The sequence below is a fragment of the Gorilla gorilla genome, chromosome 12 (assembly GCF_029281585.2).
Source record: "Gorilla gorilla gorilla isolate KB3781 chromosome 12, NHGRI_mGorGor1-v2.1_pri, whole genome shotgun sequence".
NCBI classification, from domain to species: domain Eukaryota; kingdom Metazoa; phylum Chordata; class Mammalia; order Primates; family Hominidae; genus Gorilla; species Gorilla gorilla.
The window spans coordinates 140623501-140637742 of NC_073236.2; the positions used below are offsets into that span (position 1 = coordinate 140623501).

General features: G+C 46.8%; 1 long non-coding RNA gene across 3 annotated transcripts; it reads left to right on the forward strand.

Moving 5' to 3' along the window:
• The first annotated feature begins 7917 nt into the window (after window positions 1-7917).
• On the forward strand, window positions 7918-14092 carry LOC129524108 (uncharacterized). 3 transcript variants are annotated; one of them, XR_010130109.1, is made up of 6 exons: window positions 7918-8534; window positions 9317-9540; window positions 10542-11389; window positions 12233-12343; window positions 12545-12613; window positions 13782-14092. It is a non-coding gene; the product is annotated as an uncharacterized lncRNA (long non-coding RNA). The 3 variants fall into 3 exon arrangements; XR_010130110.1 differs by lacking the exons at window positions 7918-8534; window positions 9317-9540; window positions 10542-11389 and adding an exon at window positions 11405-11588; XR_010130108.1 differs by lacking the exons at window positions 7918-8534; window positions 9317-9540; window positions 10542-11389 and having other exon boundaries at window positions 11725-12343.
• Window positions 14093-14242: the final 150 nt, after the last annotated feature.

A 14242-nucleotide genomic window follows, 5' to 3' on the forward strand; every position in this document is an offset into this window, starting at 1 on the left:
TTCCTAGCACATTATCAAAAATACCTGATAAAATTTATTGTGTCTGTAATACTGGTAAGCATGTAAAAGGGTGGTAAATATATAGGCTTTAAGTTTAGATAGATCTAAATATTATTAAAATTACCAAATTATTGTTTTTAAAAAGTATTAGTTTCCTAGGACAAATAGAGATTTTTAGATAAGGCTGGATTTGTAATACTTTAAGCAACAGGTCACAGTGCTTAAGTATTTAATGCCGATTTGGCAAGCAGCTGATGTTTTACATAATGCTGTCGGGTATTTTATATTTGCGTGTATTTTCTGATGCACTGGATCCAGCACTTCATGTCACGTCATATATCTGTTTATAATGTATACAAATGTATTTTCATATATATTTGATGTTTGATGGCTTTGAAACTTTAATCTTGAAATAGATTTTAAATTTTTATTAAAACTATTTAAATAATTACCGTAAGGAAAGAGCTCTTATTAGTTGAAAGAAAATGTAGATTCATGTTTCCTTGGAGACTAGTCTAGTTTCCAAGGATAGACGGCAGTGAGGAGTTGGGTATCTAGATGGAATTTCTGTTGGTTTGGATTCCAGCTCTGCTGCTTACCAGCTTTGTGACCTCAGGCAAACAACTTAACCTCTCCAAGCCTCAATTTCCCCATCTATCTAATGGTGATATTTATAAGTTTCGCCTTATAGGGCCATGGTGGGGATTCCATGAAGTAGTGAATGTGAAGTGCTTAGCACAGTGCCTGGCACATACTCAATGCTCTATGCGTGTCAGCTAGTACTTAATGATGCTAATAGACATGATGTGTCCCGAAGCACGGGCGGGATCTTGCCTGACGTCCTTCTCTCTGCGTCCTGGTCAGTCTTCACATGGTGGGCATCCTTTATTTCCGGTCACACACGGGTGGTACACAGAGCATGCTGTTTCTTTCCTGCCAGAAGGTTCCTGCTGCAGCTCTCCTGCTAGTTTAGCTTAGCCTTCCGGTTTGAGGGATGAGTCACATATACCATCACTTCCCAGGACCAACAGGACCTTTCAGGAAAGCTATCCCTGCTTACACAGAGAATTGCCCTTGCCTAACACTGAAGCCTGGCAGAGTAACATGAAATAACCACAGCAATTCTAAAATTAGAATTAGCATGCCTAGAATAACAGGTATAACCTTCTCTTGTACTTTATCACTTGCTTCATTTCTGCTCAGCCTAATTTTCACTTGATGTGTAGATTTATTTTTTGTTCACCCATCCAGAAAATGTTGACTGAGGAATTACTCTGTGTTAGGTGCTGTTGTAGGCGCAAGGGATACAATGATGATCAAGGCAGATGCAGCCGTTACCTTCAGGTTGTGGAGTCCGGATACAGACTGGAGGCAGGCAGCTGTAAGATGTGTGACAAATGCTGCGCTGGATCAGCCCATGGTATTAGGAGAGCAGGTAAGGAAGGGTGGGGACGGGAGCGGACAACCTGGAGGAAGAGGCACCTAAGCAGAGTCCGGAAGGCTGAGGAGGAGTCAGCAGGTAAAAGAGAGGGGAATCATGACATGCCATCTCAACTGTAGGGCACGGCTAGCTGGCTGACTTAGCTGCTGTAACACTGGATTTTTGCAAGAGTCCCTGAGTATTTCTCGTGGACTTGCGAACAAATCTGAGCAAGAAAACCACGTAATTTCTTTTATGCCCTGCCCAAGAAAGCCACCTGGAGGGGCAAGGGGACCTTAGCAGAAAGAAGCTGGAGGTGGGGGGAGAGCAGGGTGATATTACTGTCCATATGGTGGGGGGTGGACACCTCCCTGTCATATGGCTCGTAATATCCAGCGGGGGAGAGGGGTTGACTTTCCCCTGTGTTGTTGGTAATATCACCCCCCTCTCTCCTGCTAAATATTAAGTACAATATCACAGGTGGGGTGTACACCCCCGGCGATGTTTGAAGTAATATCAACTTCTCCCCCTCTGGATGTTAGAAACAATATCACAGGGGGGTGTACACCCCCCTGCGATCCTGGGAGTAACATCATCCTCTTTCCCCCGGATATTAGGAACAATATCACAGGGAGGGGGGTGCACACCCCCTGCGATATTGAAAGTCATATCATCTTCTTTCTCCTCGGATATTAGGAACAATATCACAGAAGGTGTTTACAACTTCTGCAATGTTGGGAGTAATTTCATCCTCTCTCACCCTAGATATTCAGAACAACATCACATGGGAATTGTACCCTTCTGTTTATTGAGAGTAATATCATCCTCTCCCTTTCTGTATATTAGAAACAATATCACAGAGGGCTGTGTACACCCCCAGGAATGCTTTGAGTAATATTATCCTCTCTCTGCCTGGATATTTGGAACAATATGACAGGAGTTGTGTACACCCACTGTGATATTCGGTTTAATATCAACTTCTATCCCCTGGATATTGGGAGTAATATCTATCTTTAGCCAATATCACAGGAGGGCTGTATACACACGGCGCTATTGGGAGTAATATCATTTTCTCCACCCCTTGATATTAGGTACAATATAACAGTGGGGACGTGTACCCCCTGGGATATTGGGAGTAATATTAATCTCTTCCCCTGTGGATGTTAGGAACAATATCACAGAAGGGGTGTATACCCCCAGCGATATTGGGAGTAAGATCATCCTCTCCCAACTTGGATATTAGGAACAATATCACAGGGGAAGTGTAAAACCCCTGCGATATTGTGAGTAATATCATCCTCTCCCAAAATGGAGATTAGGAACAATATCACAGGAAAGGTGTACACCTCTTCTGATATTTGTGGTAATATCATCTCCTCCCCTCATTGATATTAGGAACGATATCACAAGGTGTGTACAGCCCCTGCGATATTGGGAGTAATATTATTCTCTCTTCCCCTGGATATTAGAAATAATATCACAGGCGGAGGGTACAGCCAACCCCCTGCGATATTGGGGGTAATATCATCCGCTTTTAGCCTGGATATTAGGAACAATATCACAGGGGGCTTGTACACTTCTTTTGATACTGGGAGTAATATCATCCTCTCCACAAGTAAATAGTAGGAAAAATATCAAAGAAGGTGTGTACAACGCTTGTGATATTGGGAGTAATATCATCCTACCTCACCTGGATATTAGAAAAAATATCGGGGGGCATTTACACCACCTGCGATATTGGGAGTAATATGATTTTCTACCCCAGTGGATATTTAGAACAATATCACAGGGGCAGTGTACACCCTCTGAGATATTGTGAGTAATATCGTTCTCACCCCGCCGCCCCCACCCCAGATATTAGGAACAATATAACAGGCAGATTATACACCTGCTGCAACATTGAAAGTAATATCATCCTTTTCCCCCTGGATATTAGGAACAATATCTTATGGGGGGTTTACAGCCCATTCCATTTTGGGAGTAATATCAACTTCTTCATTGCTGGAAATAGGAAACAATATAGCAGTTCTGGTGTACACACCCTGTGATATGGGCAGTAATATCATAGACTCTCCCCCGGCGTATTAGGAACAATATCAAAAAGGGGTGTATACCCATAGCGATTTTGGGATTAATATCATACTCTCCCCCCTGGATATTAGGAACCATATCAAAGAAGGAGTGTCTACCCCTTGTGATAGTGACAGTAATATCATCCTCTCCCTCCCTGGATATTAAGAACAATACCACAGAATTGGTGTACACCCACTACGATCATGGGAGTAATGTCATCCTCTAACCCCTGGATATTAAAAACAATATCACAGAGGAGGTGTACACCCCTCATGATATGGCCAGTAATATCATCGTCTCCTCCACTGCGTATTAGGAACAATATCAAAGGGGTGTGTACACCTCCTGCGCTATTGGGAGTAATGTCATTCTCTTTTCCCCTGAATATGAGGAATAATATCACTGATGGGGTGTACAACTCCTACGATATAGGCAGTAATATCATCCTCTCCCTACCTGGATATTAGGAACAAAATAACAGGACATGTACACCCCCTGCGATACTGGGAATAATATCATCCTCTCTCCCACTTAACATTAGAAACCATATCCCAGGAAGAGTGTAAACCCTCTGAGATATTGAGAGTAATATCATCCACTCCCTACCTAAATATTAAAAACAATGTCACGGGAGGGGTGTACACCCCTACAATATTGGGAGTAATATCATCCTCTCCCTCCCTAGATATTAGAAACAATATAAAAGGGGTCGCGTACACCCCCTGTGATATTGGGAGTAATATCATTCTAATCCCCCCTGGATATTAGGAAGAATATTATACAGGGGATGTACACCCCTTGACACATTGTGAGTCATATCATTTCTCCTCCCTTGGACATTAGGGACAACATCACGGGGGGTGTGTGTCCCCTGTTATATTGAAATTATTATCATCCTCTCCCAAACTGAATATTAAAAACAACGTCACGGGACTGCTGTGACTCCAGCAATATGGACAGTACTATCATTGTCTCTCTCCCTAAATATTAAGAACAGTATCACAAGAGGGGTGTGCACCCCCTGCGATATGGCCAGTAATATCATCGTCTCTACCTTTGGATACTAGGAACAACATCACAGAGGGTGTGTACACCCCCTGCGATATTGGGCATAATGTTAGCAATATCCCTGGTCGGGGGAGGTGGAGTACATTAAGAACAATATCTGAAGGAGGTGGGTGTACACCCCCTGAGATATTGAGTGTAGTATCATCCTTTCTTTCCTAGGATATTAAGAACAATATCACAGGAGGGGTGTACTGCCCCTGCGATACTGGGAGTAATATCATCCCCTCCCCCTTCTATATAAGGAACAATATCCCGAGGTGGGTGTACATCCCCTGCGATATTGGGCGTAATGTCATCGTCTCCCAACTTGGATATTGGCAATAATGTCCCAGGGGGGTGTACACCTTCTTCGATATTGGGAGTAGTATCGTCCTCTCCCCTCGGGATTGTAGGCAAAATATGGAAGGGGTTTTACAGCTCATGCGATATGGGCAGTAATATCATCCTCTCTCCACCTAGATATTAGGAACTACATCACAGGCGGCTGTACACTTCTTGCGGTATTGGGAGTAATATCATCCTCTCCCATCATGGATATTAAGAAAAATATTACCAAAGAGGTGTACACCCCCTGCGATATTGACAGTAATATTTGGCTCTCCCCTTTGGGTTATTAGGAACAATGTCGCAGGAGGTGTGCACAAGCCCTGCGATATTGGGAGTCATATCATCCTCTCCCCCTGAATATAAGAAACAATATCACAGTGGGTGCGTACAGCCGCTGCGACATTGCCACCAGTATCATCCTCTCCCTCCCAGGATATAAGGAACAATGTCACAAGGGGGCGCACACCCCCTGAGATATTGGGGGTAATTTCTTCCTCTGCCCCGCTGGCTATTAGGAACAATGTCACAGAAGGGGTGTCCACTCCCTGCTATATTGGGAGTGAGATCTTCCTCTCCGTCCCTGAATATTAGGAACAATATCCCTAGGGAGTGTACACCTCCTACAATAGTGAGACTAAGATCATCCTCTCGCCCCCCTGGATATTAGGATCAATATCATAGGGGTGGTGTACACCCCCTGCGAAATTGGAAGAAATATCATCCTCTCCACCTTTGGACGTTAGGGACAGTATCACGGGGGAGGTCTATGCCCCCTGCGATATTGGGAGTCATATCATCCGCTCCCACCCAGGACATTAGGAACAAGATGACTGAACGGAGGTACACCCACAGCGATATTTTCAATAATGTCATCCTCTACGCCCTGGCAATTAGGAGAAACATCATAGAGGGGTGTACACTTTCAGCGACATCGGGAGTAATATCCTCTCCCCCACAGATATCGGGAAGTTATATTAATTATTAATATTAATAAATATATTAATAATTAATAGTAATCATCGATATTAATAATTGCAATAGAGATAGTAAAAGTTAATACGGATTAAAAATATTAACAATTACTATTAATAATAACAATATCACTATTAATAATAAAATAATGATATTATTAATCAGTGTTACATAAATCAGTCATAAATGATGTTGGTAATAAAACAATAATTAATATTAAGATTAATAACTAATATTATTGAAAAATGACATTAATACAGATAATTTTAATCATGCATAATCGTACATTTATAATAATCATTAATGATTAATAACATTATACTATTAATTAATATTACCATTGATAATTATTAAGACTGATGTTTAACAATTAATAATATTATTAAGATTGATGCTTAATCATTAATCGTATTATTTCTCCTAATACCGCAGGGGGTGTACACCTACCCGTGATATTGTTCCTAATATCCAGGGATGGAGAGCATGATATTAGTTTTAATATCTCCGTAGGTGTACACTCACCCTGTGACACTGATCCTAATATCCAGGGAGTAGAGTATGACATGACTCCCAACATAGCAATGAATGTACAGCCACCCAGTGATATTGCTCCTAATATTCACGGAAGAAGCGTAGGATATTACTTCCAAAATCGCAGGGAGTGTACACCTCTTCTGTGATATTGTTCCTGGTATCCCGAGGGGGAGAGGATGATAATAATTCCAGTATCACAGGCTGTGATCACCCACCCTGTGATATTGTTATTAACATCCTGAAAGGGAGAGGATGATATTACTCCCCGTAATAGATAGATATTACTCCCCATAACAGAGCAGGAGGTGTACACCCACCCTGTGATATTGTTCCTAATATTCAGAGGCCGAGAGGTCGATATTACTCCCAATATGGCAGGAAGTGTACACCCCCGTGTGAGATGGTCCTTAATAATATTCCAAGGCGGAGGGGGAGATATTACTCCCAATATCGCAGAAAGTGTACCTCCCCAGGGATATTGTTCTCATGATCCTAGAGGGAAGAGGATGATGTCACTTTAAATATCACAGAAGGTGTGCACGCCCCCACTGATATCGGTTCTAATTTCCACGTGGGAGAGGAGGATGTGACGCCCAATCACACCTGCAGTAGAAACACAGCTATGATACTGTTCTTAATATTCAGGGAGGAGGACGATGATATTACTCCCAAAACAGACGGCTGTACACCCTCTGCACACCGAGGGTGTACCCCCATCTGTGAAATAGTTTATAATTTCCAGAGGGGGAGATGATATCACTCCGAATACCGTAAACAGGCTGTGAGTCCACCTTGGATCCTAAAAACCAGGGAGGGAAGAGGGGCTGGCACGCACTCCCCGCATCGCGGGGGGTGTCTCATCCCCTTGCGATGGGGGTCCTAAGAGCCAGGGGGGGAAGAGGGGCTGGCTCTTACACCCCGCATCAAGGGGGTTCCCGGCGATGGGGGTCCTAAGAGCTAGTGGGGGAAGAGGGCCTGGCTCTTATTCCCCGACTCGCGAGGGATGCCTCTCCCCTCTGCGATGGGGGTCCCAAGAGCCACGGGGAAAGAGGGGCTGCCTCTCAGTCCCCGCCTCGCGGGGGGTGCCTCCTCCCCCTGCGATGGGGGTCCTAAGAGCCAGGGGGGGAAAGGAGCTGGCTCTCAGTCCCTGTCTCGTGGGGGGTGCCTCCCCCCCCCGGGATGGGGGTCCCAAGAGCCAGGGAGGGAAGAGGGGCTGGGTCTCAGTCACCGCCTCGTGGGGGGTGCCTCTCCCCGCTGCGATGGGGTTCCTAATAGCCAGGGGGGGAAGAGGGGCTGGCTCTCTGTCCCTGCCTTGTGGGTGGTCCTTCCCCCCGCTGCGATGGGGGTCCTAAGAGCAAGGGGGGGAAGTGGGGCTGTCTGTCTGTCCTCGCCTCACCAGGGGTGCCTCGCACCCTTGAGATGGGGGTCCTAAGAGCCAGGGGGGGAAGTGGGGCTCTCTGTCTGTCCTCGCCTCACCAGGGGTGCCTCGCACCCTTGAGATGGGGGTCCTAAGAGCCAGGGGGGGAAGAGGGGCTGGCTCTCAGTCACCACAGCATGGGGGGCCTTTCTGTTCTGGTTTTGCCCAAGAGTAAGCTTATTTGCATCTGGTTCTAGCAGGGCAGTTGCTGCCAAGGCCCTCAAACATGGGGGCCATCCTTTCGAATCTCTGTCTAGCTGTTTAGAGAGGTAGGCCACCGGCCTCAGCCAAGGCCCCACAGTTTGGGTTTAAAGTCCAGCTGCCATCTTTTCTCTGATGCATACAATGGAAAAGGCTTTGTGAGATCAGGTAGCCCCTGGGCTGGGGCTTTCAGAAGTTTTTCCTTTAAGTCATGAAAGACTTGCTGTTGTTGGAATCCCCATTCCAAATGTTCCCGGTCCCCGTCCCCTTTGTCACGTCATAGAAAGGCGTGGCTAATACTGCAAAGTTTGGGCTCCGCAGTCTACAAAACCCCACAGCTCCTAGGAATTCTCTCACCAGCCTTCTGCCCTTAGGCTCCAGTAGATTGCAAATGACCTGCTTTCTTTGGGATCCCGGGCTGCTTTCGGACACCTGTCGAATAGTAAATCCCAAGTAAGGTACCTGCGGTCGTCGGCAGATCTGAGTTTTCTTCTTGGACACCTAATACCCACAGCCCTCCAGGTCGGTCCTAAGGATCTTAGAATCCTCGATGGGGGTCATAAGCCGGGGGGGAAGAGGGACTGGCTCTCATTCTCCGCCTCGCGGGGTGTGCCTCCCCCGTGTGATGGGGATCCTCAGAGTTGGGCGGGGAAGAAGGGCTGGCTCTCAGTCACCGCCTCGCGGGGGGTGCCTCCCCCCCTGCGATGGGGGTCCTAAGAGAAATGGAGGGAAGAGGGGCTGGCTCTCAGTCCCCGCCACGAGGGGGGTGCCTCCCCTCCTGCGATGGGGGTCCCAAGAGCCGGGGGGGAAGAAGGGCTGACTCTCAGTCCCTGCCTCGCGAGGGGTGCCTTGCTACCCTGCGATGGGGGTCCTAAGAGCCAGGCAGGGAATAGGGGTTGGCTGCCAGTCCCCGCCGCGTGGGGGGTGCCTCCCCCCCACAGCGATGGGGGTCCTAAGAGCCATGGGGGGAAGAGGGGTTGGCTCTCAGTCCCCGCCACGCGGGGGGTGCCTCCCCTCCTCGCGATACGGATCCTAAGAGCCAGGGGGGGAACAGGGGCTGGCTCAGTCCCCGCCTCGCGGGGGGTGGCTCGCTCCCCTGAGATGGACATCCTAAGAGCCAGGGGAGGAAGAGGGGGAGAGGATGATAATAACTTCAGCATTGCAGGCTGTGTTCACCCAGCCTGTTAAATTGTTATTAGTATCCTGAAAGGGAGAGGATGATATTACTCCCCATAACAGACATGACTCCCCATCGTAGAGCACGAGGTGTACACCCGCCCTGTGATTTTCTTCCTCATATTCAGAGACCGTGAGGTTGATGTCACTCCCAATATCGGAGGAAGTATGCACCCCCGTGTGAGGTGGTCCTTAATAATATTCCACGGCGGAGGGGGTGATATGACTACATACATGGCAGAAAGTGGAAACCCCCCAGGGATATTATTCCCACGATCCTGGAGGGAAGAAGATGATGTTACTTTCTATATGACAGAAGGTGGATGAAGTGGTGGACTGCCCCTCCACACCTGTGAGTATTTCTAGTTGGGTGGGACGAGAGACTGAGGAAAGAAATAAGACACAGAGACAAAGTGTAAAGATACAACAGTGGGTCCAGGAGACCGGCGCTCAGCACACCAAGGACCTGCACCGGCACCAGCCTCTGAGTTCCCTCAGTTTTTATTGATTATGATTTTCATTATTTTAGCAGAAAGGAATGTAGTAGGAGAGCAGGGTGATGATAAGGAGAGAGTCAGCAGAAGACAAGTGAGCAAAAGAATCTATGTCATAATTAGGTTCAAGGGAAGGTACTATGACTGGACGTGCACGTAAGCCAGATTTGTTTCTCTCCACCCAAACATCTCAGTGGAGTAAAGAAGAACAAGGCAGTGTTACTGCAAACATGTCTCGCCTCCCGCCACAGGGCAGCTTTTCTCCTATCTCAGAGTTGAACGAATGTACAATCGGGTTTTACACCAAGACATTCAGTTCCCAGGGGCAAGCGGGAGATAGTGGTCTTCCTCCATCTCAGCTGCAAGAGGCTTTCCTCTTTTATTAATCCACCTCAGCACAGACCCATTACGGGTGTCGGGCTGGGGGACAGTCAGGTCTTTCTCATCCCATGAGGCTATATTTCAGACTACCACATGGGGAGAAAGCTTGGACAATACCCTGCTTTCAAGGGCAGAGGTCCCTGCGGCTTTCCACAGTGCATTGTGCCCCCGGTTTATTGAGACTAGAGAACGGCGATGACTTTTACCAAGTATACTGCTGGTAACCATTTTGTTAACAAGGCACGTCCTGCACAGCCCTACATCCCTTAAGCTTGGATTTTATACAACACATGTTTTTGTGAGCTCCAGGTTGGGTCAAAGTGGCTGGGGCCAAGCGGCTAGGGCAAAGCTACAAATTAACAACATCTCAGCAAAGCAATTGTTTAAAGGACAGGTCTTTTTCAAAATGGAGTCTCTTATGTCTTTCCTTTCGACATGGACACAGTGACAGTCTGATCTCTCTTTCTTTTCCCTACAGGTGGACACGCCCCCACTGATATTCCTTCTAATTGCAACGTGGGAGAGGAGGATATGACAGGCGATATCGCAGGGAGTAGAAACACCCCTGTGATACTGTTCTTCATATTCAGGGATGAAGAGGATGATATTACTCCCAATACAGATGGGTGTACACCCTCTGTACACCGAGGGTGTACACCCGTCTGTGAAAGAGTTCGTAATCTCCAGAGGGGGAGATGATATTACTCACAATATGGTAAAGAGGCTGTGAGTCCACGGAGGATCCTCAGAGCCAGTGGGGGAAGAGGGGCTGGCTCTCAGTCCCCACCTCAGGGGGGTGACTACCCCCACTGCGATGGGGGTCCTAAGAGCCAGCGGGGGAGGAGGAGCTGGCTCTCAGTCTCCGCCTCACGAGGTGCCTCCCCACCTTGTGGTCGGGGTCCTAAGAGCCAGGGGGGAAGAGGGGCTGGCTCTCTTTGTGGATGATTCTTTTTCCATTCTCATGCACTTTTCTTTTTTCTTTCTTTTTTTTTTTTGAGACTGAGTCTTGCTCTGTTGCCCATGCTTTGCTGGATCTCGGGTGACTGCAACCACTGCCTCCCAGGTTCAAGAGATTCTCCTGCCTCAGCCTCCTGAGTAGCTGGGACTAGAGGCGTGTGTCACCACACCCAGCTAATTTTTGTATTTTTAGTAGAGATGGGGTTTCACCATGTTTGCCAGGATGGTCTCTATCTCCTGACCTTGTGATCCACCCACCTCAGCCTCCCAAAGTGCTGGGATTGCAGGTGCGAGCCACTGGGTCCAGCCTCTCAGGCGATTTTCATACCTGCATACTCTGATCACTACTCTGTTAAACAGTCAAGGAAGGTAAGTATTATCTTCAGATTTCCAGAGCTCTGTCTCTGTACAGCCCTCTCCTCCTCAATATTCTGCCCTATGAATTCTAGCCACATTGGCCTTCCCAGACTCACAGTTCTGTCCTCTCAACTCAGGAAGATCTCTGAGCTCCATCTGCATTCTTTCTTCCTGTGCTGTGGCCTGGAAAGTTTTCTAAGGTGTTTGGGAGGTCAATAGTGGGGTTAGCCTCATTTGTTTCTCATTTGTTGACGATCACTGCCTTTTGATGCTTGATGCCAGTGATTGATTCCCTTTGTTGCTTGAGGGCCATAGTTTCATATATTTTGTCCAGCATTTTTGTTGTTTTAGGTCAGAAAGTAATTTTGGTCTCTGTTACTCCATCTTGGCCAGAAGTGTAAGACCTAAGCATTTACACATCAAAATACTGCACACATAATTTTAGTTTAAGCCACTTTTTAAAAAATCTCCTTCATTTTCCATTTAGCATTCTATTTAGGGTATTACATTGGTTTTTTTGAAATTCTGTTATTGGCAGTTTCTATTGCCTATCAATCCCATTTAAAGATAGTGCATAGGGTATTCTAAAATAGCTGTTAAGCAAAGAGAAAATTGGGCCTGATAGGGTGAGAATCACAGCTCTAATACCTAGAGTGACCTTATAATGTATTGTCCAAAGGAGATATTTTTGACAGTGAAAGAGGGTGTTGTTAGTAATTATATCAGGACCATGGCCTAAACCAGGACTATCCCAGGCAGCCTGGGACATATTTGTACCCCATCTCTATTTAATGCCTTTATACAATTCTTTACTTAATTCTACCAGCCTTTATTGAGCCTGCTTTCTTTGTCTAGCTGAGTGCCACGTGCTGACATCACTAAGATCAATACAGCAAACTCTGAAAGATGGACAGAGAGACAGGAGATGGTCCTTTATAATGCAGTGTGATCTGTGCTGCAATAGAGGTGAGCACAAGGGCCTTACGAAGGCTCAGTGAAGAGCATGCTTGACTGCAGGGGAGGGCACTTAGGTTACAAAAGATGAGTCGAAGTATGTTCATAAGGAGCATGGGAGGAGACGTGGTGGGAAAGGTATTCCAGACAGTGTGTGTCAAGGCCAAGAGCCAGGGGAACACAGGTGGGGCTTTTTTTTTTTTTTCTTCTAAGATGGAAGAGTGTTCTGATCGGCTGGAAAACAACGCACATGGGAAGCTGTACAGAAATGAGTGGGGAAAGGTAATACTTAACAGCAACAGCAGTTAATATTTAGTGCCCACTTACGACAGGCTGGACACAGTTCCGGGTACTCTGAGCATATTCGCTCATTTAATCTTTACAACAACCCTATGAGGTAGGTACTATTATTATCCCCATTTTCAGGTGAGGAATCTGAGGCACAGAGAGAGTAAGCATGTTGCCCAGGGCCACGCACCAAGTATGTGGTAGGTCCTGGAGTTGAATGCAGAGCCCCTCCACTCTAAACTCCTGAAAGCCAGATGCTACAAGGCATTGTTATTCCAAGTGGAGAAATGCTAACGACATCATCCTGCAGGTGACCAGGAAACCCTGAAGCATTCGAAGCAGGGGAATGGCTTAAAACAAGGTGGTATAAGAAAGTGCTCCCAGAGCAGCATGAAATTCTAGTGTAGTGGAGGTCTCCGCTAGCCACAAGAGGTGGTAAGAGGCTGAGCTGAAGCAGCTGCAGCAGGGATGCAGAGGATACATTCCCCAAACCCTTATGGGCAGAGTCCTTTGGCTTCAGTGACCACGGCCAAGGGTGCAGAGGAGAAGTCCAAGAAGATGCCAGGTGTCTGGTTTATGCCCCTGTGTGAACGTGAAGCCTCTCATTGACATGCAGGTTACAGGAGGAACAGCAGGTTTATTTGGGAAGGAGGCTTCTAGACCATGACTTCCATTTTAGCCATGTAGTTTTTGAAGTGCTTGTACAAGTTCTAGGTGGAAATGTCCAGGAGGCAGTGGGGAACTCAAAGTAGATCTCAGGAGAGAGGCTTAGGCCAGAGGGCTTGGGGAATCATCAGCATGGGGGTGGGAGGAGAGCTGGTATTTGGATGAGATTGCAGTGGAGCATGAACAGAGTGGGAAAAGGTGGTGATGAACCCAGGGACTCCAGTATGCGGTAGCTGGCTGTGAGATTAGGAAGCAATGAAGGAGGCCGAGAAGGATGTGGGGGAGAAGCATCAATAAGGAATAAATGAGTTGCACGTGCTCCAGAGAGGCCAAATAAAGACTGGATTTGGCTCTCGCAGGTCATACACGAAAGAATCTTGGAACCAAAAGGAAAACGGTGGTGGTTTAAAGGGTATATTCAGTTTCTAGGTCTGCTGTCACAAAATACCAGAAACTGGGTGTCTTGTTAAAACAACAGAAATTTTTTCTCTCACAGTTTTGGAAGCTAGAAGTTCAAAACGAGGTGTTGGCAGCACCATGCTCTCTCTGAAGATGCTAGGAAGAATCTGCTCCATGCCTTTCCATTCGCTTCTGGGGTTTCCTGCAAGCCCTGACATTCCTTGGCTTGTAGATGCATCACCCCAGTTTCCGCCCCCATCATCACATGGCCTCCTCTCTGCGTGTGCCTCTGCATTCCCTCTATTCTTCTTCTAAGGACACCGACACCAGTCATAGTGGATTAAGGGTCCACTCCTAACTAATTACATCTGCAACAACCCTATTTCCAAATAAAGTCACATTCTAAGATTCCTAGGGAGAACATGAATTTTTGGGGGTGTGTGGATACTGTTCAACCTGGGACATGGAGTAAATAAATGGCAAGGAAGATTACAGATGACGTTAAGCTAAAGAGGGAGATAGGGTTAAATGTAGGACTTTTTTTTTTTCCAGGACGGG